Source organism: Pseudorca crassidens, chromosome 16 (assembly GCF_039906515.1).
Source record: "Pseudorca crassidens isolate mPseCra1 chromosome 16, mPseCra1.hap1, whole genome shotgun sequence".
NCBI lineage: Eukaryota > Metazoa > Chordata > Mammalia > Artiodactyla > Delphinidae > Pseudorca > Pseudorca crassidens.
Window position 1 is genome coordinate 2,301,497 of NC_090311.1, and position 24,010 is coordinate 2,325,506.

At 54.7% G+C, this 24,010-nt stretch overlaps 1 long non-coding RNA gene across 2 annotated transcripts in view; it reads right to left on the reverse strand.

Moving 5' to 3' along the window:
* The window catches only part of LOC137208615 (uncharacterized), a 515,571-nt gene that overhangs the window by 81,901 nt on the left and 409,660 nt on the right, over positions 1-24,010 (reverse strand). For both annotated transcript variants that reach the window (XR_010935686.1, XR_010935687.1), the window contains exon 4: positions 6,865-7,023. This is a non-coding gene — a long non-coding RNA (uncharacterized lncRNA). The remainder of the gene's footprint in view (positions 1-6,864; positions 7,024-24,010) is intronic.

The window sequence follows — 24,010 nt, forward strand, 5'->3', positions numbered from 1 at the left end:
CCGGTCCAGCTGCCGACCCATCACCAGATCGGTGTAGGACGTTCCAGGCTAGAGAAGGTCAGTTCCTTGAATGTCCCGATTCCTCAGTAAGCTCAGCTCGAGCCCCCCGTGGAGAATAAGCACATCAGGCTGTTGCGTCTTATAGTCCTGCTGGGAAAATCCACTTTGAATGCTTGAAACCTAGAGTCACTGGGCACAGGGATTTTCAGTTTGTAAGAGGACCTGGAACTGCATTCGGCAGCACCTGGGGACAGAGGTTGGTGGCCCTCACCCCCTCGCTCTCTTTCTTGCTGTCTCTCTACCTCCAGGCAAGAGAAAGCTGACAGGTGAGTCTTTTTTCTACTGATGGCTGGAATTTGGCATTAACAGTACCAGCGATCTGCAATCAGCCTACAATTGTGTAGCGATATGAAATGGGATGAAGCCGAGGCCAGAACACTGCTGTGTCCAAAGAGAGCTGGGTTGTACTTGAAGATATCACATCATAGAATTTTAATGTGCAACTTATTGTCTGGAAAAAAAAACCCTCTGTAGGCCCACTAATGGATGGCCCGAGGTCCCCGAGCCCTGCTTCTGTGGCTTTGAAAGGAATCGACGCCTCCTGGGATGAAGATACTGAATCTCAAAAAGAACAGGTTTGAGTAGGAGAAATAGACATTTCTGAGTCTATTCTAGAAAGATCACCTGGACGGGTTTTTACACACTCAGAGAATGACAGGAAAGACTGGGTCTTCTAAAAGAGTGGCACAAACAAGGTGAAACTAAATACTCGTGAGGTTTGCTTTCCTTTACCCACTCAATCCACCCAGCCCTGTGCCCCGCAGATGCCCTCTGACCCCCAGCTGGATTCCGCCAAAGGGGCGAGGGCATCAGGGGGTGTGAGACGGGGACGAGAGGGGTTCAGGGTGCTGCCACCCCGCTTCCTCCTCCAGCTGGCCGCATCACCCCCCCCCCCCCGACATCTCACGCTCCCCTCCAGCTCCCAGCCCAGCTCGGGCGGTGCAGCCACGCTGTCCAAGCGCCAGAATCCCACCCTTTCTCTAGCCTCCCTTTTCACAGTATCTCTTCGCTACCCTTCCTCGAGTCCCCTCAGCTAATCGGGGGACCCTCTGCTTCCCGCACGCCTGGCCCCAGTGCCTCTCAGGCATCCCTGGTGACCTTTCTTTTAATGTCGGTGATGTCATGACCTTGTAGACCCTTGAAGAAATCTAGTTGCTGGGAAAGCACCTGCCAGCCGCTACGGTACGTGACACGCTGGTCTTTGTGTCCGCCCTCTGGGGGAGTGGGTTTCTGTTTCTGCTCTAGGATCCACACACCCCGCCAACAAGGACCTCTTTGCTCGCACGGGGCCGTGTCTGACATTGTCAAGTTATGGAGACTTCGGAGGAGAAGGAGTGAGGGTCCAAGTTCCCAGCGATGGCCGGAGCCTGGGGCGGGGGGACTAACGACACCACGTGGAACACGCCGTCGGGGAAGGGCTGCCTTGGGAGGGAGTTATGCGGGCCTAATGGTTTATCTGTCAAAGGTTTCAAAGCAGAATCAACCCTCCTCCCAAAATTAAAAGTATAAATGCGGCGCGTTCCTGAAGACTCACTCACACCTGCAGCAAATGTTCGCTGAATCCTCCCCGCACGACGGGCGCGGCTCCGGGTGCTGGATCGCGGTGGGCAAACCATCTCGGCCCACGGGAAGCCCACCACCCAGCACAGCATCGGTGCAGCAGCCGTGCCCAAACCACCTCAGCCCACGGGAAGCCCACCACCCACCACAGCATCGGTAGCAGCCGTGCCGCAGAGAGCTGCCCTGCAGCAGGACCCACCAGAGATGCGCCCTGAGCGCAAGAGCAGGTGTGACTACCAGCCCAGCCCCCCGCCCGTCGCCAGGGGCTCTCAGAGGCCCTCCGAGACGTTTGGGGCCGGGCAGGCCTGGGGATCTGCATTGCACTCTCCAGTGAGTCTGCTGCCATTGTCTGTAAAGTTCGCTTAGAGAGAAGCTGCGTTTCTGTGTCTGCCTGTGCACCAGCCCCAGGAATGGAGGCCCCAGGAGGAGGCTGGCCTGTCCTCACGCTTGCCCACTTCCCTGCGAAGCTTGGCGCAGCGGCCCAGGATGTAGGGGCCTCCTGGATGGTCTTCCTGGACGGTCGCACTGAGGGCCTGCTCCAGGCAGAGACCCTGCCACGCAGATCCAGCCACCCTGGGGGTGACGCCAGTCTCACCCTGGCTGCTGGCCTCCCTCTGAGGATCCGCTGTCGCTCTCAGAGTTCCCTTTCCTCCGGCCGGTCTGATGACTTAGCAAGGCCAACTGCCTCCCTTACGGCCCCATCGTGGCAGGTTCTGTGGCCGGGATACTGTCCAGAACGGAGACACCCCGATGTGTTCCTCTCATCCCCACTCTGGAGCAATTTCTCCCGAGAAGGAACCAAGTCCCTGCCCGGTGCTGGCTCTAAGCCCCGGGGCGTGTCGGCTTCCTGCTCACATATGTTGTGCCTGGGACACGCCCCACAGAGGCAGCACAGGGAGGCCTGCTGGCCGTCGGGACCGCTCACAGCCCATCCCTGCCCCTCTCCCCATGCCCACCGGGCCCCTCCTTCCTCCCCCAGTGGACCCTTCACTAGCCCTGGGCATCACCCCACATTCCACTGGGGCTCTGACCTGACATTTCCAGGGCTGACCCCGAGTCTGGGTCCAGCTTTGCTTCTGCTCTGTCCAGACAGCGAGCGTGGGGTGGTTCCTGGGAAAACACAGCCCTGAGCCCCACGGGCCTGGCCCCAAGTCAGCTGGCACAGAGCCGCCCTTATCGCCCTTTCCAGTGTCATGCAGGCTGGGGACACCTGTTGCCCTCAAGGCTGAGGTCTTAGAGAGACACCCCCCCCCCCCGCAACTGCATGGCAAGGGTGACCTCACAGAACATGATTTAGGGTCAACCATTTCTTCGGGTAACCAGTTTCCACAGCTCCTGACTCAAGATCAATTCGCTCTGAGTTGACTGAGCCGAGCATGAGATGTTACCACTTAGGGAAAATGTTTAGAAAAAGAAGATGCAAGTCAGTGCAAAATCAGTCCTGCCAAAGCTGCCGCATTCCTGGTTCCTTCCCTGAATTCCGGGTACAGATTCTGCTCCCTGACCATGGCCAGCTGATGCTGAGACGCAGCTCTGATGTGACAGGCAAGCAGAACAATTGTCCAGCAGACACACACTGGAGGGAGCCCTCAGGGCCCCCATAAAAGAGGGGCTGCGACTTCTGAGTTGGATGGAAAAGTACCAGAGTCCCCCATTCCTACAGTGAGTCGTGTAGCAGGACAGGTCGTGCTTGGACGTGGTTCCCACTGAGTTAGAAACCCTGTGACAGCTGCTTTACTGTTGGAGCAGAATGTCCCCTATCTGCTTCCAGCCATGCACGCCATTAATCCAGAGGCTGATGAGAACTTGGGAGACGGCCACCAGTGTGGGAACATCAGTACAAAGCCAGGCATGTAGCCTCCTGTAGGCGAGTGGAGGTCAAAGCCAGTTACCAGTAAACCCTCTGGCGTTGCTCTTGTCACTGTCGCCTTAAAAAAAAATGCACAACCTGAGAGTTGCGAGTAACTTTTATCTGGGGCAAAATGAGGACACTAGCCCGGGAGACAGCATGTCAGAGAGCTCTGAGGAACTGCTCCCAAGAGGTGGGGGGAAGTCAGTAGAGATGTGATTTTGCTGAAGGGGGAGTACGCGAAATCAAGCACATATTTTTTGCAGAGGTTTCCGCTCGTCCCGAGGAGCAGACGTCACCAGGAAGGATTTTAGTGCCTCTCTAGATACAAGGAGATGCAAGAATTGGGCTCACAAAATCTGCTCCTGAAAATATCTGAACCATCTGACGGCCTGTGCTGCAAGTTTCTCCCAGAGCACAAAGCACCTCATTCCTGATCTCCGCCCTGAGCTCCTTTCAGGGGTGCTGAAGGTCAGCAGGTGCAGCGGCTCATGATTTGATCCTTGTAGAGGCAGATGGCAAGTGAAAATTTGTAGATGACATCACCCAGTGTACTGAGATGACTAGTGTCCCCCATTTCACGTCCACCGAACCCCCAGATGGTGACATTTGGAAATAGAGCCTTTGCAGATGTAATTAGTTAAGATGGGGTCGTACTGGATTAGCCTGGCCCCTTAAGCCAATGGCTGGTGTGCTTGTAAGAAAAGAAGAGACACACACACAGGGAAAGGCCATGGCACAGATGCAGGAATAGGAGGGGTGCAGCTGTGAGATAAGGAGTGTCCAGGATTCTGGCCATCACAGGAGCTGGAAGAGGCAGGAAGGACCCTCCCCTAGAGCCTCAGAGGGAGAACAGCCCTGCAGACATTGATTTAGGACTCCTGGCCTCCGAAACTATGAGACAGTAACCTTCTGTTGCTTTCAGCCCCTCGGTTTGCGATGCTCTGTTAAGCAGCCATGGGAAGCTAGGGCTTCCAGACGCCGCCCATGCGGTGGGGTGCAGCCACGTTAATTACAGGGACATCTGGGGAGGGGGGAGCCTCCCAGGTCACAGCCAGGAAGGAAAATCCCACGATGAGCAGGTGCTTCTGGGCAGAGCCTGGGTGTCCACTCATGCCCTTGGGATGGTAGCTACTGGGGCATCCAGGGGCCAGGGGCCAGATCCCGCCCTGGCTCTGGGCTCTCTCACCAGAGCCGCTCATCTCCTGCCCTGGAGACCTGGGCGGGCTTTGACGTTCCAAGGTACATGTCAAGAGCAGGTGCCTTGTGTCCGGGCACTCACTGATAAACTCGCTCTCCGAGTGGTGGCCAGATGGCCTTAGGTGGCCACGATGTCAGGGGTTTCCCTTAGGAAGTGCAGAGAACTGCAGATGTGCAAATCCACACTTGCGGTAAGTTTAGGGTCAGATGATTACTTTGCGAAGCGCTCAGCTCTGGGAGTATTCACAGTCCTCGGCCCCTGCCCCAGATGCAATTTAAAGACGCACTAAACTCTAAGATGGGGGCTCTGATCTTGCCCCCAGAGAAGGTTTGGATCCATTTTTTCCCAAAAAATCAAACAACCAATTATTCCACCGTGTTTTCCCAGTCTTTCTGGAGCCCCTGCTTTGAGCATCTCTCAGCCACCGTGAGTCAGCCCTTTGAGAGACCAGGCACTGGACACGGGAAGAGAAGGCCCCAGACTGACAGAAAGGACTGTGCAGGTGCCGCTGCTCAGGGCAGGGACTGTTCTGGAAGGCCTGGAGGCTGGTGGCACGCCTGGAAGAGCCCTAAGTTCTCAGTGGGTCCCAGGTAGAAGCAGGTCTCGCCTCTGTCTGCAGTGCCAGGGGCCAGCAGGCTGGGGAACACGAGGGGCGTCACAGAGAGCTCTGGAGAGTGGAGGCTGGCAGTGCCCCATGGCCCCTCTGCGGCAAGCCTACCAGGCAGTCCTCAGCCAGAGTGGCTGGGTTTGGCCTGTTGGTGGTGGCCCCAGGATGGAGGGGTCATCAGCGAGAGCTTGTGCAGGGCTGAACAGGGCTGGGGCCGCGAGGGTGTCAGGCCGAGTCCTGGGCAGGGGTCTGACCAGCAGAGACGTGTCCCTATCTGAGCACAGAGCAGCCCAGGCCCATCCCCCTCATGGTGGGGGAGGGGTGTCAGGCCACCGGGCAAGCTGTTGGAGGGCCGTGCCCCTAACTTAGGGAGGTTTTGCCCTTGAATAAGGCTTATTTTCATTCACACCAACTCACGCTGAGCCTCGAGCAGAGAACAAGCCGCCCAGAGGCTCCAGTTAGGGGACGTAGGGCCCTCGTCCATCCCCAGCGTCCTTTCCTCCCCCCAACTTGGGCTCCCAAAGCCTCAGTGAGCCAGCCCCCCACTGAGGTTTACAATCGCTCTGATGGATCCCAAGCTGGAAAGCGTTTGCTCTCCTCCTTTCAGGATTGCGGACGCTGTAATATCAGCCAAAATAGAAAAAAAGAAGGACGGCATTGCCCGTGTTCCCTCTGCTGCAGTTTCTACCATCACCAAGGAAGGAGCTAGCGCCATTGCAAGAATTATTAAGATGCTAAGAAAATAAGCTGCTAAGAAAATGCATTTAGGTGTAAGAAAATGAAAGGGCCTTGGTTTTCTTTGCCAAAGCAATTATGCAGAGGGAATAAAACGTGATGTTATGACTATAACCTTCCCGCTAAACATTTCTTGCCCAGCCACGGCATAAGGATGGTTCGAATGGAGCAGGAAAGCAAGCCGAGTACAGAGACCAGGCGGCAGCCTGGAATACTTTAAAGGACCACGGGTGTGTGCTTGTCCATTCCTGTATCTTTTCAAGGATGCTCGACATCACCAGGGAAGAGCTGACGGTCACGACAAAGCCATTTGCTGCAAGGGCAGAACTGCTAGAAAACATGGTTCCACGAAGGCCGAATCACTAAGCTTTGCGGGACCTTATGTCTATTGGCTTCTGGGGAAACGGGTAAAAGCCATGAGCTCACTCGGTGTGTGCTACTTTTTCATTACCCTTTGGAAGCAACACGTGCCCTGCGTGTGGCAGTGGAAGGGCCTCATGTCACAGGAGGCGACTGAATAAGGGAGCAGGCCGCCAGGCAGGAGCCTCGGTCACGGCCGCCTCTGCCTCCTCTCTTCTCAGCACTTGCTCATTTTGGCAGGAGTCCCTGTTTCTACGATAGGCCTGGGCCAGTGGCCATGGCTGAATGCGGGCAGGTCTGCGTGGAGCGCACGGGCCAGGCCTCCGGCTCTGGAGCGGAGCCCTCAGAGGTCAGAGCGCCGACCCGCACGTAACGCAGTTTCCATCCTACACGCTTTATCAATCAGCTCCACAAAACCCATAAGAACAGTTTTTAAATGTATGACTTGACCCCTTGAGCTGTAAATAAACATGAAAACATTTCGCTTCTTACCTACTTACTTAGCACCGGCTCAAGTGATGCTGTGATTTTTCAGAGATGTCTTCCCACAATTCACCAGCTTTGTTTTTCTTTTTGTCCATGATACGTCTCGAGAGGTAAACAGATCTGAATTCATTCTGCAGTTTCAGCATGGACTCTTTTTATTTCTCCCTTTAAAAAAAAAACAAAAACCAATGAACTGTGCACTATAAATAAGGAGAAATGAAATACTTTTTTTCGTGATGATAATGCTTAAACCTATTTCCCCTGATGAAACTCTTATGGTAATACACAAGCTCCGTTATAAATACATTTCTCATATTTTATGCAACTGGTTCTAAAGTTACAATATTTACAATGCACAAATACAAATTCCATCATTAATTCACGGGTTAGCCCAGTTACCCAAGAAATGGCGCAAACACAAACAGAAGTAATGGAAAGGCGGAGCCAGATGCTGGCCCCCCGGGGCCCACTGGCGAAGGGAGCGGAGGCCGCGGCGCCGGTGATGCCTCCATGTAGGTGTGGAGGGGCTGCGCTCTTGGCCCGGACTGCCCCCCACACACACACTGGGACTCTGCAGTCAGCACAGAAGGCACCCACCTCCTCGTGCTGCCGCTGTCCCACTGGGAGAAGGGCAATGAGGCCCCAGCAGCCAGGCCCCTGGGCACAGAGGTGGAGAGAAGGAGGGGGACCGAAAGGGCAAAGGAAGGCGCCGTTAAGTCCCCCGTGAGCCCCTAGGTTCTCAGCCCGAGCCATCCTTCTGTAACTGGCAGAGGCTTCCTTATCAGGCTCTTGTGGTCCAGCAGCACCCAGGGCATCACCGGCCTGACTGTCCACATCCACTCCAGGGGCTGAACGTGGAGGCCACGGCCAGACTCTCTGCCAGGCCCGGGAGGTGCCCACAGGGCCGCTCCAAGCATTCCTTCTATTCAGAGACCCTCCAACCAGGATAGACCCTGGCCCCCAGCCCCGGAGACTGCAGATGCATCCAGGGGACCAGGGTCCGCAGAACCTCCCACAGACCCGTGGGCTTCGGTGCCAGTGCTTTGCTGAGTGCACTCCTGCCCCCTCTGTGCCGTGGTTCCCTGTGGAAGGCTCCAGGCCTCCACTAGCCACGTGTGGAAAGGAGGGGGGAGTGAGGCAGGAGGGAAGGCCGGGGAGGCAGGAGTGACGATAAAGTGCTTCTAACGGTGCCTGTTAGAACAACAAGGTCGCTGCCGCCCCTCTTGGCAGTCTGGCCCCGCTCCTCTGCTGGGGGCTGGGATAATCTCAGATGGCTTTTCTAGTTTTGACCAAGGAAAATGAGTCTCTGAAGACTGGCTTGCCGTTCTGAGGTCCTGTTTTGAAGCCTGGGAACCCCCTTTTCTCGGTCTCAGCTTCTCCTCCCGGCGGCCGGGCGTCTGTCACTACCCAGCCCGGCTTCGTGATGCAAACGTGGCCGTTTCTGTGCTGCGTCCCCAGAGTCAGTCGCCTGGGGAGGAAAATACCTGCCTGGTGCTCAGGATGCAGCCCCTTAATTAGACTTAACCCTGTCAGCTCCGAAGCCGGGTGAATTCCTGGGACGCGTGGGACCCGCTGCGCACACACAGTGCACGTGCGCGCGCTGGCACGTCCGCCTGCTGCAACTGTGGCCAGTGCTTCTTGGGGAGGAATGAGTAAAGTAGAGGAGGATCCCAAAGGCCACCGCCAGGTCCCACACGTGTATGAGGGCCTCGCTCTGCGCCGGATGCTCTGACAGACCCTGTGTGGTGAGGACCCAAGTTCACGGTCACCAGCCTGCAGGCCTCCCTGATTTTGGGGGGAGGTAAAGGGTCAGGACAATAATTAGCTCAAGGACGGCCATGGAGCAGTTCTGCCAGGACAGATAGAGGCCACGAGGCATATTCTAAGTATTTATTTGCAAGTTAAAAATCAACCTATCAAATTATACTGTAATATATCCATCTTCCTACCTTGACAAGTGTACCTCATAGGACAGCGCTGAAAAATACGTGTACATCTGTGGTTTCTACATTACTGAAAGGCGGCGAAACAGGAAAGGTGACTGAATTGGTTCCCGTTACGTGTGGCTGACAGCTCTGTTGGTTGCCTGGTGAGGTCGAGTGAATAATAAAACAGGGACATACGAATCCCATAAACAAAATCCATAAAACAGTGTTGCTTGCTTTCATTCCTGCAAACTTTCTAATTATTACGTTACTTCAAGAGTTTTTAGAACTGTGTACTTTTGACAGGAATATTATAGAACTAAAAATAAAATTCGATGATATTCAGAATGTAAGAAAATGAATTTTATCAAAAATTAAATATGAATTTTCAAAAAAGTAAAACGACTGTACATATTTTAACAATTTTCTCAAAACAGTAAGATATCCAAAATACAGATTGTGATTTGTATTACTGAATAGCAACTATTAAGAAAAAAATGATTTAAAACATCTGGATTTTTAAACTTTTCACTTTGACATTTTAGGTCAATCTTGTCAAACGACCTTTATAAACAATAAACTCACCACAAGCCTGGCATTCAGCCTCCAGAGCAGCGTGCCTCAGTTTCCAGGAAGAAGCCTAGGTTCTCACGCCCACAGGCCCCTCCCCACTCTGACAGCCCCGTCGGTTGCCAGCCCACCTCAGAGCAGGGGACAGACACCCGGATGTCCTTCCCATGGGCTCCCGGGGTCCATCCCTCTTACAGGTGGGAGCATCCCTATAGAGAGTGGATGAACTGGGATGACGCTGGGACAGCTCAGAGGGGACGTGTCACCCCCCCGTGCACACAGCACACCTGCCGAGGAGGAACTGAGGGGGCGGGTTGCCAACAGCTGGGGAGTCGCGACCTGGGAACAAAGGGAATCAGCGCCCCACGTGCTTCCTCCCTGACCCGACCCTGTGACCTCCGACCCCACCCTGAGATGGGAAGCTTCCGCTTAGGGGGAGGACGGCACGGCAGGTGCTCCCCTCTTCCGGGGGAGTTTCCACAGGCAGCAAGTGGTGTGCTTAAGCTTTAAGCCACTCCATTTCATTTTCCTTCTGGCTGAGTTCCCATTTTCAAAGCAGCAGAAAGCCTTTCGGAGGGTTTACCAGAAATGGCTGGGTTTCCCTCCAGGGGCTGTGCAGGCAGCTTCCCACCCGGGGGTGAGCGGGGAGCAGAGGGCCCTCCAGCCAGGGCAGCTCCACAGGCCTGGTCCCCCCTCCAGTGACCAGGGGCAGGGAGCTCACGTCCCCATTCCCCAGGTTGTCCTGCCAAGGAGGCACCCTGGGGACCAGTGGGAGGGAAAGAAGGTCCCCAGCAGTCCCCCAGGTTTGGGGTCCGAGCCTCTTCCCTCAAACTGGCCTGCAGCTGCTCTCTCAAAGGGCGTGAGAGCCTGGCCTCAGCCCTCCGGGCGCCCCTTCTGAGCTCCCGGCTCATTTCAGGCTGTCCCACGTCCCTGCCTGTCTCCAGCCTGGAAGGCCACGGCAGCCCCGAGTTCTCTGCCCCAGCGCCGTCCCCACCTCAGTCCTGAACATGTAAACAGACCCCCTACGGCCGGGCTGGTATCCCCCGACCAGCGCCCCTGGCACTGACACCCCAGCTCCTCTCTACGGCCTGCAAGCTCCCACAGGCTGTGCCCCAAGACCCGGGGGCCCTGCAGCCCAGCCGGGCCCCCCTCCCAGCCTGTTGGGGACTGGCTTGCATGCAAGCTTCCTGGGAACACGCACAGAGGCCGAATGGCTCCGCGGTGTCCGTGGTCCCCCCGCCGGCTCCCGGCAGAGCTGTCCCAGCTCCCTTCTCGGGGAGACTCCCACACACATTTTGAACCAGATCTCCAGGGAGGCCGGAGCCCAGACCCAGCACACACGTGGCCTTGAACGAGGGCTACCCAGTTCTGGGTTCCTGAGCCCTGTGGGGCAAGTGTACAGGCAGGGTGGGGTGCCGGGGGACCCCCTCGGGGGTGACGCTCTGGGACCACAGGCCCATTGGTCCCCATGCCCCACAGACTAGACCAGTCGTGCACGTTCGCAGCCCCAGGAATGTGTGTGTCGGGTGCAGTCCACAGCCTGAACCACTTTGGAGGGCGAATTCTACGAGGACGCCCATAAGGCAGTGCCCACGACCCCACGCAGGCCTGGACGGGAGCTCCAGCGCGAAGGAGGCTGGAGAGGCTCAGCCCTGAGTCCTCATCTGTCTGTGCAGCTGTCACGAGCAGAGGGAAGAAGCTTCCAGACCCTGACAGATGAGGCCGAGGTCAGGGCTGAGTCCCCGCAGAGAGGGTGTTCACGGCACAGGAGACAGAGCGGGCCCTACGTCAGCGGCGATGCGGCTGTGAATCGTCCGCTGGGCCTCGGCGTCGTCCGTGAGGATGCAGCACTTCTCTCCCCGTGCTTCCTCCTGAGGCCGACTGCCCGCCTCGGTCACAGTCCTCACTGTGGGGTGCTGTGAGCTGCTCTGGCAGCACCTCCAGAATCAGTGAGAAGGTCCTTCCCCATGGGCATCAAGGAGACGATGTGGCTCCTGCCGTCCTGGCTGGGAAGATTCCTCCACCAGACGGGAGCGCATCCGGCTGCACTCGTGGGATCCAGCGGCCTCAAAAGCCCCCCTCGCCTGCAGGAACGGGGTGACTTCTCCTTGCAGCCCCAGGTCCTTCCAGGGAAGCTGCACGTCCTCAGCTGTTGACCGGGGTGGATCCCGCGGGGCAGCCCTGCAGCATTTATGTTGCTACTGTTTCTCCGGAGCATCCTGCACAGGCAGCCCTGCAGCCTCGGCGGGAACCAGCTCCACGAGGGTGGGGCCAGAGCAGACCCAGCTGGTGGGAGAGTAGGAAAGACCCCTGCTTCCGCCTGGGGACCCTGTGCTCTCACCCACCCAGGGCCCCTCAGCATGAAACCCGCTGAACTTGGCTAGAGCACAGCCCCTTCCACACCCGCCCACGTACGTGGAAGACCCGCCCGACACAGCGGTGGGCACTGGTGCATCTGAGAGAGCAGAGACCACTCCCCAGGGGACAGCCCCGGGGAGCAGAGGCTCGACAGTGGGGGCCCCTTGCTCACCACCCAGAGCAGGGCCTTTCCCCTCCCAGCCCAGGGCCCGGCCCCTTTCTCCTGCAGGACCCCACCTGCCCCTTGGGTCCCCATCTCAACTTTGTCCCCCAGGCCCCCGAACACCCTTCCCAGGCGCCCTTTCCGGCCCCTCCAGCCATGTCCCCACCACGCCCCGCCTTATCCTCAGCCCAGCAAAGCGGCCCCTCCATTTACACCCCTTGCAAACCCAGATGAAGACACGAGATGTTCTTTGTTCTCAGCACTCAGAGCCAGGATTTCCACCGCTGTGTCTACGGAATCCCAGCCCCTAAGCAGTGCCCTGGAGGAGCTGCAGGGACGGCAAAGGGAAAAGTCATCTGAAACCACCTCCAGGTCCTGGAACGCCTGTCTCGGGGCTGCACGCACCCCGAGGTGGACGTCAGCTCCATGTCCCTCAGTCACCACATCTCAGAGTCCAGCCCGTGCTCCCTCCAAATCCAATACACCTCGTTCTCCCAGCCCCAGTGCTGCCTCGGACTACAGGCCTCTCCAGGTGGGCAGGAGGGACCAGAGGGGCCTGCAGACAGCTGGGCCACGCAACCCCGAGCAGACCCCCTGTGCATGGCTTCTGCAGAAGGGATGGGGAAGGCAGGCGGTGACACACTTCCCCATCCCCACGCCCCAGGACACGGAACGGGGGCCCGGGTCTCGGCGATGGGCAGCGAGGCAAGCGAGCTGCCCTTCCTGGCTCTGCCTGCCCACCCAGCCCCACAGGCTCCTCTTGGCCGGGCCGGGCCGGCTCTTCCATCAGCCTTCTGCTGCTGTAAGGGATCTGGGGCTGACACACTATCAAGGCCTGCTCATCGCAGTGTAGACACACACTTCACGTCTCCCCCCGCCGCATTTCCAGTGAGTTCACAGGCGAGGAGAAGAAGCCGCGGCCGTGGGCCCAGACCACCTGGTGTGAGTCCCAGCGCAGCCACGTGAACAAGCCAGGTGCCTTCTCTGAGCCTCACTGTCCTCATCTGTAAAATGGGGAGATGCTTTCACCTTTCCCGGGCTGTGAAGATGCAGGTACGTGAGGCCATGCCGGGCAAACGGTGAGAACTCTGTGCACGCTTGCGAGAAATAAAAAGAAACCCAAACCCACCCACCCACAGCGGCCACGCCCTGAGGGAGCAGATACTTCGGGTGGCAGGCCCTGAGCCAGTGGCGCCGGAGGTCCAGGGCAGCCTTAACTGGCAAGGCCAGCATGGTCAGCAGAACGACGCCCCCAAAGCGTCCCAGAACCTGTGACTATATTGCCTTTACCTGGCAAAGGGAAAGGAAGGAGGCTCTGGAGACAGGTTGCGAATCAGCTGGCCTCAAGATGGGAAGATTGTCCGGGACTATCTGGCTTGGGCCAACATAATCACATGGGTCCTTACGGGGAAGAGGAGGCAGAAGAGGGAGAACCAGAGACACGGCAGCACGAGAGGACTCAACCCACCGCTGCCAGCTCTGAAGAGGAAGGGAGGGGCCACGCGCGCAGGCTGCAGGCAGCTTCCCCGAGCTGAAACAGCAAGGAGCTGGATTCCCTTCTAGAGCCTCCAGAGGGAAGCCTGCTGATGCTGACATCAGCGCAGCGCGTCCACTGTGGACTCCTGACTCCAGAACGGTGAGGTAACGCACGTGTGTGCTTGGAAGCCACAAGCCTGTGGACTGGTGCTTTGTGAAGCCGCCCCAGGGAACTCACACAGCGAGAGCCAGTCCAGCTTCTGCTCACCTCATCCTTGCCATCCCTGCTGAGGAGCCCACACTCAGCGTCCAGGGCTCGTTTTCTGAATCCCAAACACACAAGTGCTGGTGGGTGGCCTCAGCCCAGATGTTAATTACGAATTTTCCAAGCTTGAAAGAACGCACAAGTCTGCTAAGATCGCTATAGCTTCTTTCTAAATGACAGCTGTTTTATATAAATGTACCTTTTATGCCTATAAATATTTCCAAGGGCTGCATTTCTAGGCGGAGTAATATCTGTTTGTCGAGAATTTAAGACAGCTAAGGGATCACCTTAGTTGTAATCTAAGGGCTGCTTTTTCTTCCTTGCCCGATGGTTTTTCTGTAGAAAGTCAGGGCCACAGTCTCCCTGGTCGCTGCCTCTGTGCAGCACAGATGTCGGCTGTTCCCACGTGCTAAGTAACACTTACCTGCATGACAGTTGCATGCAATGGTGACCAGCCTCAGGAGCTGTGGCTGAGACTTTGAACCGAGGGTGGACTTCAAATGACCTCGAAAGGCAGCAAGAGTGTACAACCCAAGAATCCGGGTGCACATGCTTCCCGTGTTTGAGGTGAATGTGGTTTGATACTAACAGGTAATCTCGGGACTTCCCTGGTGGCGCAATGGTTAAGAATCCGCCTGCCAATGCAGGGGACACGGGTTCGAGCCCTGGTCCGGGAAGATCCCACATGCCACGGAGCAGCTAACCCCGTGCACCATGACTGCTGAGCCTGTGCTCTAGAGCCCACGAGCCACAACTACTGAGCCCACACACCACAACAACTGAAGTCCGCGCACCTAGAGCCCGTACTCCACAATAAGAGAAGACACCGCAGTGAGAAGCCCGCGCACCGCAACGAAGAGTAGCCCCCGCTCGCTGCAAATAGAGAAAGTCGGTGTGTAGCAACAAAGACCCAACGCAACCAAAAATAAATAAATAAAATAACTATCAAAAAATTAAAAAAGATGTAATCTCTCCCCATTTTCTTTAACAAATCTTTTATATTTTGAAGCAGGAAGTTGCAGAGGTAGTAGTAAGAGGTCCCATGAACTGTTCACCCAGTTTCCCCAGTGGTTGCATGTTCCGTAATTGCAGCACAATATCAAACCCAGGAATTGGGCATGGACACTAAGGGTGAGGTTCTAAGTCATTGCATCACATGTGTGGACTCACGTAACCTCCGCCGCCATCAAGGTCATAAATATCCCACCAACACACGGATCCCCTCACGCTCCCCACGCATCGTGCCCACGTCCCTCCGCACCACTAATCCTTTCTCCTCCTTGTACTTTTGTCACTTGGAGAATGTAACATACATGGAATCACACAGCATGTGACCTTTTGGGGCCGCCTACTTGGGATGTGCCCTTGAGATCCACCAAGTTGATGTGTCCACCCGTAGTTCATTCATGTTTATGGTCAAGCGGTATACGGTTTAATCATTTTCCTATTGAGGGGCATTCGACTGTCCCCAGTTTTCTGTTTATCACAAATCAAACTGCTACAAACTATTGAGCACAGGATTTTGTGTGGACATGTTTCTTTATTTTCCTGAGAGAAATGTTTAAGAGTGTGGCTGGGTCGTATGTAAGCATGTGTTTAGCTTTTCAAGAAGGTGCCAAAGTAATTGCCAGGACAGGAGAGGCCCAGTGTCTCCACAACCTCACCAGCATTTGGCCTCATAGCTTTGTCTTAGAAGGCCACCCCTTTCCTGGTCTCAAAAGCAAGCTCTGGTTGGGTCTTCTTTTGGTCTGTACTTATTGGCATTTGGGGGTTTCTGGTTTCTCCCATGTCCAGTCTGGGGTACATGAAGCCAAAAGAAAACCCAGGGAACTCATCTTCATGTCATTCCTTGGGTCTTGAGGGTCTCTAACTTGTCTGTCTTCTTCTGTGTGTTCTGTATGTGATGTTCAAGGATTTTTGCCGCACTCGGTGAGAAGAATCGTAGACACTCAGTCTGTCCAGAAACATGAGTCCCCGTATCCACTCAGAACAGAGAAAATGGCTTCCTAGACAAGCTATGCGTGCAGTGGGCAGCCTGTTGTCATTGATGACCAGGTTAGAAGAAACCCTTTAAGGTCAGTCTGTGTGTCCCTGTCAAGCTGAACACTAATTAATGATACAGCCTGATCTGTCATTGCGTCAACCAGCACATAGATGTTTCTCTAAGTTCAATCAGCAAGGTTATGATCGCTATTATACTCAGAGAAAGAATTTCTTGAAAATCAACAGATATTGGAAATGGTAACTGTAGGTATCGATTAGCGAGTATTAACACGTTACACTTAGCAAACTGCACACTTATGCAAGAACCCCAGACTATCTACCTCCTCTCCTGTGGTCGAGCCTTTTTAAAAAATTTTTTTAATTGAAGTGTAGTTGATTTATAATGTTTTGTTAATTTCAGATGTACAACAAAGCAGTTCAGTTTTACATATATATATATATATATATTCTTATTCTTTTCCAGCATAGGTTATTACAAGATATTGAATATAGTTCATATAGTTCCCTGTGCTACAAAATAGGTCTTTGTTGTTTATTTTATATACAGTATGTGTATCTGCTAATCCCAAACTCCTAATTTATCCCTCCCCAACTTCCCCTTTGGTAACCATGTTTGTTTTCTATGTCCGCGAGTCCATTTCTGTTCTGCAAATAAGTTCATTTATACCATTTCTTTAGATTCCAGGGCCCCTAATGTATGCACTCTCATCAAATTCATTGGTGGATCCATTCACTCATTTAATCACATTTTGTAAAATAAGTTTTTCTCATGGAATAATTTTTGGTTTTCCAAGATAGTTCAGAGAGCTCCTGTCTACTCCCCACTTAGTTTCCCTTTATGTTAACGTCTCACGTTTAAAGGTTCACTTTTTAACTAAGAAATTCACATGGGTACAGCACAGGTAACAGAACTAAAGGCTCTGTTTGGATTCACCAGTTTTCCTGCCAGTGCCCTTTTTCTGTCCCAGGACCCTCACTGTACTCAGTTGTCACATGACCTCAGCCTCCTCCAGTCTGGGACCAGCTCTCAGTCATTCCCTGTCTTTTAGCTCCAACGGAGACTCTTTGCAGAGACTCTCCTGACGTTTGCCCCTCACCTCGGGTTTGTCTGATGTTCTATCTGATGACGACGCTGAGGTCGCTGGTTTGGGGGGAGGGTCCCGGAGTTGAGGAGACCTCTGGGCACAGTATAGCAGGGGGTGTGTGACTCACACACCTGGCTTATCCAGGTGACATGAGCCCCGATCTCGAGGGTAAGCTGGGGTCTGAGGGGGTCTCCACCAGGAAGGTACCATTTTCCCTGTTTACTTTCTGTTCTTTGGGAACGAAGTCACTAAGTGCAGCCGATGCTCCAGGGGCAGAGAATTCACCCGCCCCCTCCTGGGGAAGAGGGAGCACGTCCATACATTACCTGAAATTCTTCTGTATGGCAAGTCTGTCCCCTGCATTCAGTTACTCATTTATCTCTGTCAGCAGGATGTAGGTGAGCACAGGCTCGTGTGTATCCATTTTACTCTGTGCGCCGTCATCCGACAGCCCGCGTCCCCACGTCCCACGGGGTCTCCACAGACGCTGCCTGGCCGGGCAAAAGCCCAGCTCCCTGTCTGGCCTCCTCTGACACTGACCTTCTCCTCCTCGATTTACTGTCGGCACAACAGCTGGCTCTCCTTTGGGGGGCTTCTCGAAGTTTCTGCTGCTGAGACACGGGCCTGAGCAGTGGCGAGTCCCTCCGTGGGCTCTGAGACTGACTCAGAACTGCTTCTGGCCAGCCCTGTCCCCCGGCCTGGCCCTTCCTCCCTCCCGGCCCGCAGTGCAGCTGCAGGAGCTGCTGCCGGAGGAGAAGGGGGGCCGGGCAGCCCACCAGGCCGTGGCTGTGTAGGATGGGGGTCGCCCCGGCTTCCTCGTCTCTGACGTCTGGAATCGGGGGGAGGGCTTGCCCGACATCGTCCTGGTTTGGAGATAGGACAGTGTGTTTTATAAACAATTAAAAACCTGCACCCTGCGGGCAGGATGCAGCCTTTTCATAGTCAAACTGGACGGATGTTAAGATTTCCTCTAACTGTAGATCGAGGGCCTACGCGGGGCTGGAAGGGACTTGACCTTGGAGCCGCCAGTGAGGACGCCCCCTCAGCCCCTGGGTAATGGCTTCGTCAGCAAATAGTTACAACGGCTGCAGAGACTCACAGTCTAGGATCAGAGCAGGTGAACGAAGACCTGAATGTCTCTTAGGCTGAAGCATTTTGTGTTGGTGTGTGTGTAACATGTATACAAACACTGCTTTTCAAATATGAAGGTGACAAGTCCCAACTGTTAAAACATTTTAAACTTCAAATACATCAGATGTTGTTTATCTGCTACTCAATGTTTCACTGAGGAGGAAATCTTTCTCCCCCACGAGCAAATCAAGGCCTGAAGGACAATCCTGCACAGGTTATATCAGATTAATATAATACAAGGTCAGATTAGATCACTTGGGTTGACTGGATCTTTCTCCAAAGTCGCATCGTCAAAGTGACACTTCAAGGGCAGCAGAGAGCACAGGAGGCAGCTGAGAACCGGTGGGGCTGAGGCTGACTCACGGAGCCACGGCTGCAGACCCTCCTGGGGACCCAGTCAGCACCTCCACCATCTTGCTCCAGGCAAGTGATGGGGCCGGCAGTGCCCTCGGGGTGTCCGGGTGAGGACATGCTGCCTGTGAGGTCTACAGCCTGCCAGCTTGGCCTGCTCGCGGCTCCTGTTTCCAGCAACCCCACGGAAAATGCAAAAGGTCCCCGGAGAGCCCTGTGGTGTGTGGGAAGGTGGGTAGGCCTGAGGGGCGGGTGTGGTCCGGGCCCCACTAGGGAGGCTGCCAGGGCTCGGGCTGCAGCCCAGAGGCTGGAAAAGGGGGTCACTCTCCATGGCCACTGACTTCCGGCTCTTTCTTAATTCCATGGGAGGCTGAGATCTCAAGGCCTCTTCAACTTGAAAATGTAAATTGGGAAAACGTGTTCACAAAACCCTTTCTTTTCCTGTTCAAATAGTCTTCTGTTCAAACCCTAAGAGAGTTTTCTAATATAAAGTAAGAAGTACAAGAGAATGAGAAGAAACAGAAATCAAAGCTGCTCTGCCCTGGAGAAACTGAAAACAAGATGACAGGGCGTGTATATTAGTGGAAATTAAAGTGGTTCAGAGCGGCCTTTCCCACTCACCAAGTGCGTGAAGTTCAGGGATGCCACGTTTGTCTAGACGCTCGATGGGCCTCCCTGAGCCTTCCTGCCTCCTTGGGCTGCGGTGATTGAGGCTGTGATAGTGATGAAGCATTACTGCGGAAGTTTTGTAGATTTGAGTCAAAACGGGCCTGACTTCTGCAAGATGATGTGACAGGACGCAAATGAACATTATGCTCACCTTGTTTTACGAGATTCAGCCTTGCCTTTTCCAAGGCTTTCCCGTTCTTTAAGCACAATTCAATTAAGCTACTGCCGTTGAGCTGCTTTCAGAGAGCACAGTAGCACCTAAGCAATCTTGAATACACGAGATGGCCACACAGCCAGCTCTACGGGGGTCACTGGTGTGGCTGCCAGGCCGGCTGTGGTACTGCTGTGCCTCTGGCAACGAGAAATAAACCCGAGAGAGGGAGAGGCTGTCTTCGAGAGGATTATTACAATGGGGTGGGGTGGGCTACTGCCATAGGGAGAATCTCAGACCTTGAGATCTGCAGGAGTCTCCGAGGTCAGAAAGAAAGAGATTTTCTTCTATAGGGAGGCGTAATCGAGGCTAGAAAGAACTGGGTGTAAGGGGGTGGTGTGATGGAACATTTAATCAGGGAATGTTCCGGGGAGCAAGCATTCCATGTTCCCATATCCAAGTGCTGGTCAAAGTTCAGGGCCTCAAGGAAAGAGAGAAAGAAGCCTGTGCTGGGGAGAAAAAATGTTTTCCTCCTCTACCTTCTTAGGTTCTGTACCTGAGGCATGTGAATTAAACCAACAAAAGGTAGATTAACAGGAGAAAAAATTACACATGCAATGTGGGAATACTCCGTGGTGAGTAATCCACTAGGGTGGGTAGAACTTGGCGCTCATATACCTAAGTTAGGAGGTTAAAGGGATGGGAGAGAAAAAGCTTTGGGGGGAAGAATAAAAAGATTTCTTTAGGAAAGACAAATGGGTTTTTAGGAGAATAAATGAGAAGTAAGAAAGTTTGTGATAATGTTTGTTTATGCAGGTTCAAGTGGTCCTTCTTCAAGGCCACGACTCTCCCCAGAGAGGGGAGCTGTGGTAGGTCTACTCTTGACCTCTCCCCCGGAAGCAGACCCGCCCTAAAGAGGGAATTGATGGCAGCCTCTTTTCCCAGAAGTCACTGTCTTTAAGCAAAAAAGGGAAGCTCCGAGGAGGCTTCTTTCTACATCTCTTATTCTCAAATGTTTCCAGCTTAAAATAATTTTCTTATCATTTCTGGGGTTCCAAGTGGGTTCCCACAGCTGATTAACATTTGGTCAAGTAGGCATTTCATCCAGATTTGTCAGCGGGGACAAACAGTTCGGCTAATCATCAGTGAGGTAAAGAATGGGAATTTCAGGTCAGGGGCTGGGCTTGTTGTAACCAGAGGGCATCTGAGTCTCATCCAAGTCATATGGGGAGGGTGGATCTTGGCAGTTCTGCCCGGAACCCAAAAGGGCAGGGGGATTTGATCATTCAACATGGTCATCATCTTGGCCATCTTAGCAATCATGTCTGGTCCGCTACGGTCCCCTGATCCGACAGACACCCCGTGGGTTCCAAGATGGGGCCAAGGTCTGGGAGTATTTTATCACTGGCTTTGCTTTTAAATCCTCTACGGGCAATGCCCCCTCTACTGCCTGTGCCTGGGGAGGTCACACCCACTCCACTCCGGGGAGCCAGGCCCAAGGCCCTGCGTTACAGTGATGGGGAGAAACCCCACGCGGAAATTGTCCTCAAACCTACATCACCAGTGTGGCTGATGAGAATTAGTTTTAAGAAAATGGGAAAAAACAAGGCAAGACTTTTCCCTCCTGAGTGTGTTTATAACCGACTTCAAGCCGCCTGCAGCCAGGCCGACGCATGCGGCTTCCCTGGTTAGCTGATGCGGGTACTTCTCCAGCTGCGCGATCCCGTCTGGACCACATCTGGAATAACATTACTCACCCACACCTGCCCGTGTTCAGGGCGGCAGGGTCCACTTTCCGAGCTGCCCCGCGAGACGTGGACATCGCAGCAGTGGACCCGGGGGCCGGGGGGGAGCGAATCACAGGGAGCTGCTGCCTGCGGCCCCCCGGCCCCTGCCAGAGCTGTGTTCACACACACACCGCGAGCAACGTGGCCAGGTGACGTCAGACACGTGCCCTCGTTCGTCAGGAAGCCTCCCAAAGCGCTCCCTGGAATGTCCAGGCACTGTCCTCCGCAGGGAGGGCAACACTGTGACAAGGGGGAGCGCAGATTCTAGAAATTCTAGAAACTCTCGGGCAGCGACAAGAGGGGCTGGCCGAGGCCCCTCCCTCTCCTGCTGCGGCCCTGGAGCCAACAGGTACCCATGCTCGCGTGTCACCCCATCCCTTCCCACCTCGCTGGTTTGAGCTGCATCTGGACATGGGGTTTGTTGAAGCTTGACCAAGTGATTCAGACAGGAAGCCGGGACCTAGAACCACTGCTTTAGGGACTTGTTACTAACAAGCATGGCCTGTTACAGTGCAGAATCCCAGGCCCCACTCCAGACCTAAAATGTGAAGGAGATTCCCCGGTGCTTCACGAGGAAATTTGAGAAGCGTTGCCCAGGTGTCAGCAAAATTGTTCTATAAAGCGTCCGAGCAATGATTTTAGGCTTTGAGGGCCGTGCAGGTGGCGTTGTAACGTCCCAACTCTGCCCTTGCCGTGTGCAAGCCGGCACAGGCTGTGTGAGTGTAAATGGTGAGTGCCCTGTGCCCCAAAAAACTTTGTTTACAAACACAGGCATGAGTTCGGCCCACGGGCTGCAGTTTGTTGGCCCTGACGTGGAGGCACCCCAGGAGTGATCACCCAGCTTCCACAGGCAGCGATGATGTAATGAAATGATTAGCCATCGTTTCATGTGACAAACTGTCTTTAATGTGTACACGTGGGTGGACCTCGTGGCCATCTTCCAGAAGGGCCCCGAAGGAGGCTGGCCACGGGGCCAGGCACAGGGGACAGGAAGACTTATGACAGCTTTCATCTCCTACCCCCACCAGGCATCACAGACTGCCGCGGGGTACGCTCACCTGCTTCTCTCTCACAGGGAAGTACCTCTCCAGCTGGTTCCCCAGGTTATCCCAGGTGCCGCGGGTGGCTGTGAAGTCCTGGGATGGACTCTAACAGGAAGGACGGGGGCGTGTGGACAATCGTGGCTGTGATAAGGTTTTAGGGAAGCAGCTCTTGGAGCCTTGCGCGGCTAGTGACTGGGGGTCGGGGCGGCTAACACGGAGGTTCAGGAAGATAAGGGGACACATCAGCAGAAGCAGACTTTGCCCAGGAATTCGGTGGTACCTCATCTACAATGAAATCGGACGCACCTCAGAGCTGGCGTGGAGGTTGCCAGCCGGTCTCCCGACAGATCGGCACCCAGCCTGGCTCCGTCTGGGCGGAGGGTGGGAGAGAGGATGCGGAAGGATGCAGACCCTCGCCACCTTTGTTGGACGTGTTTACAGTGGGATTTGCGGGGTGACCCTGTTCTCGGGACGGTTCCAGCATATTCCCCACAAATGCCAGACGTCTGCAGTGCCGCCTCATGCAGTTGCTGCCTCCTCCGATGGGCGCCTTTTAAGCATACGGGTGATTGTTGGTTTAAATTCCCAAATATTTGCTGACAACTTCTTAAGGAAAAATAATGAAGCCATCGAGTTGGAGCCCATCACCCTGGGATCTGGGCACAGTGACTGCGACTTCATTTTTAACCGAGAAGAGTTCCGTCATTCCAGAGGGTCGTCATGGCCACAGTAAACGCCGGTTTATTATTCTGTCAAGTCACATATGGATCTGGGATTATGGGTCCCCTGCAGCCCTCCTTCACCTGGCCCAGCAAGGGGCTTCATCTCTTTATGATTTGCCAATGTTTGGCCTTTGTACTTTTTAGACTAGATATCAGGGGGGAAGAAACATAGAAAAAGATTGGATTATGGGAAAGAATGCAAACAACTTTGTATCCCCACTGAGCACTAAAAAGTTGATCTGGGAGGTTTCATGGTGGGTCTCAGGAGGGATGACGCTGCCGTGAGGGGTTCTCGTTTTCTCGCCCCAAACTTCAGGAGGCGGGAGGTGGGGCAGCCGAGCCGGGTGGTTCACGGGCCCACGAAGTTCTGGATTTTTCACCTCCTCGTCGGTCTCAGTCCCCCTCGTGAGGGGCCCTGGCTTTGGGGACCTTCCTACAGGAAGAGTGAGGAAAGGATGAGTGGCCACGAGGTATCAGGAAGGCAGCAGTGGATGGAAGCCAGGAAGATAGAGGAAGTAAAGCCTCCATCTGGGGTGGGGGTCAGAGAGGTGAGGCTGGAACCAGTGCCGAGGGCCCCAGCGCCGGCAGCCCCCGTGGACCCCGGGACAGGAGGAGCGCAGCTGTCTTCCCATCAAGACACGGGCTCGGCTCAGAAAGGCGATGTGGCCCAGAGTCACGCTGCACTGGGCCTCCGTGCTGGCCCTCGTCACAGGTTAACAGCGTGGGGCAGAGGGCGATTCTGTCCCCGACTCTGCCAAGGGGACAGATAGAACCAAAGAGAAAGTGGAGACGGAGGGTGGAGTCCAGTCCTGCCGGGGCCCAGCTTGGGGCAGGCAGTGCAGGGGGCGGCAGGGGAGGTCCCCTAAAGCCCAAAGACGCCAGCCACTCTGCCCAGGGTCAGGAAAACACAGCCTCCAAGGACAGCTTTTCGATTAGGGGAGTGCCAGGAAGGCTGGGGAGGCTAGAGGTGACCACTGCCCGTGAGGGCTTCCCCGAGACCCTGGGCTAAGTCCTCCTGGGCTCCCTCTCGGCCTTTCAGAGCCCTCCGTTTTCCAGGTCCGAATCTCTACATCATCAGGTGCCTTGTAGGTCCCCTATTAGTGATGGGAGGGTCTGTTATTCCCAAAAGGCATAACAGTTTGAAAGACATAGTTATATATTTCTCCTTCGTATCCTGAGAGTTCTCTGACAGTGTTCTGCCATGTTGGAACTTGTCTTTCTTGTCTGTTTGCCTGTCCACTCCGGCACTCCCCGCTGACCTGGCCATCTAGTGGAAGGCTGAGAGGACCTGGCCACACTCAGGTGCCGGAACATGGCCACAGTTTCCGCAAGCCTCTTTCTAAAGTCTCCCACATCCTCCTTGTTTTGATGTATTTTTGGATTCATGTCCAATCCCTTTGATCGTTTGGTGTCTGAAGAACAAGAAATTTTAGGACACATTTATGCCTAAGT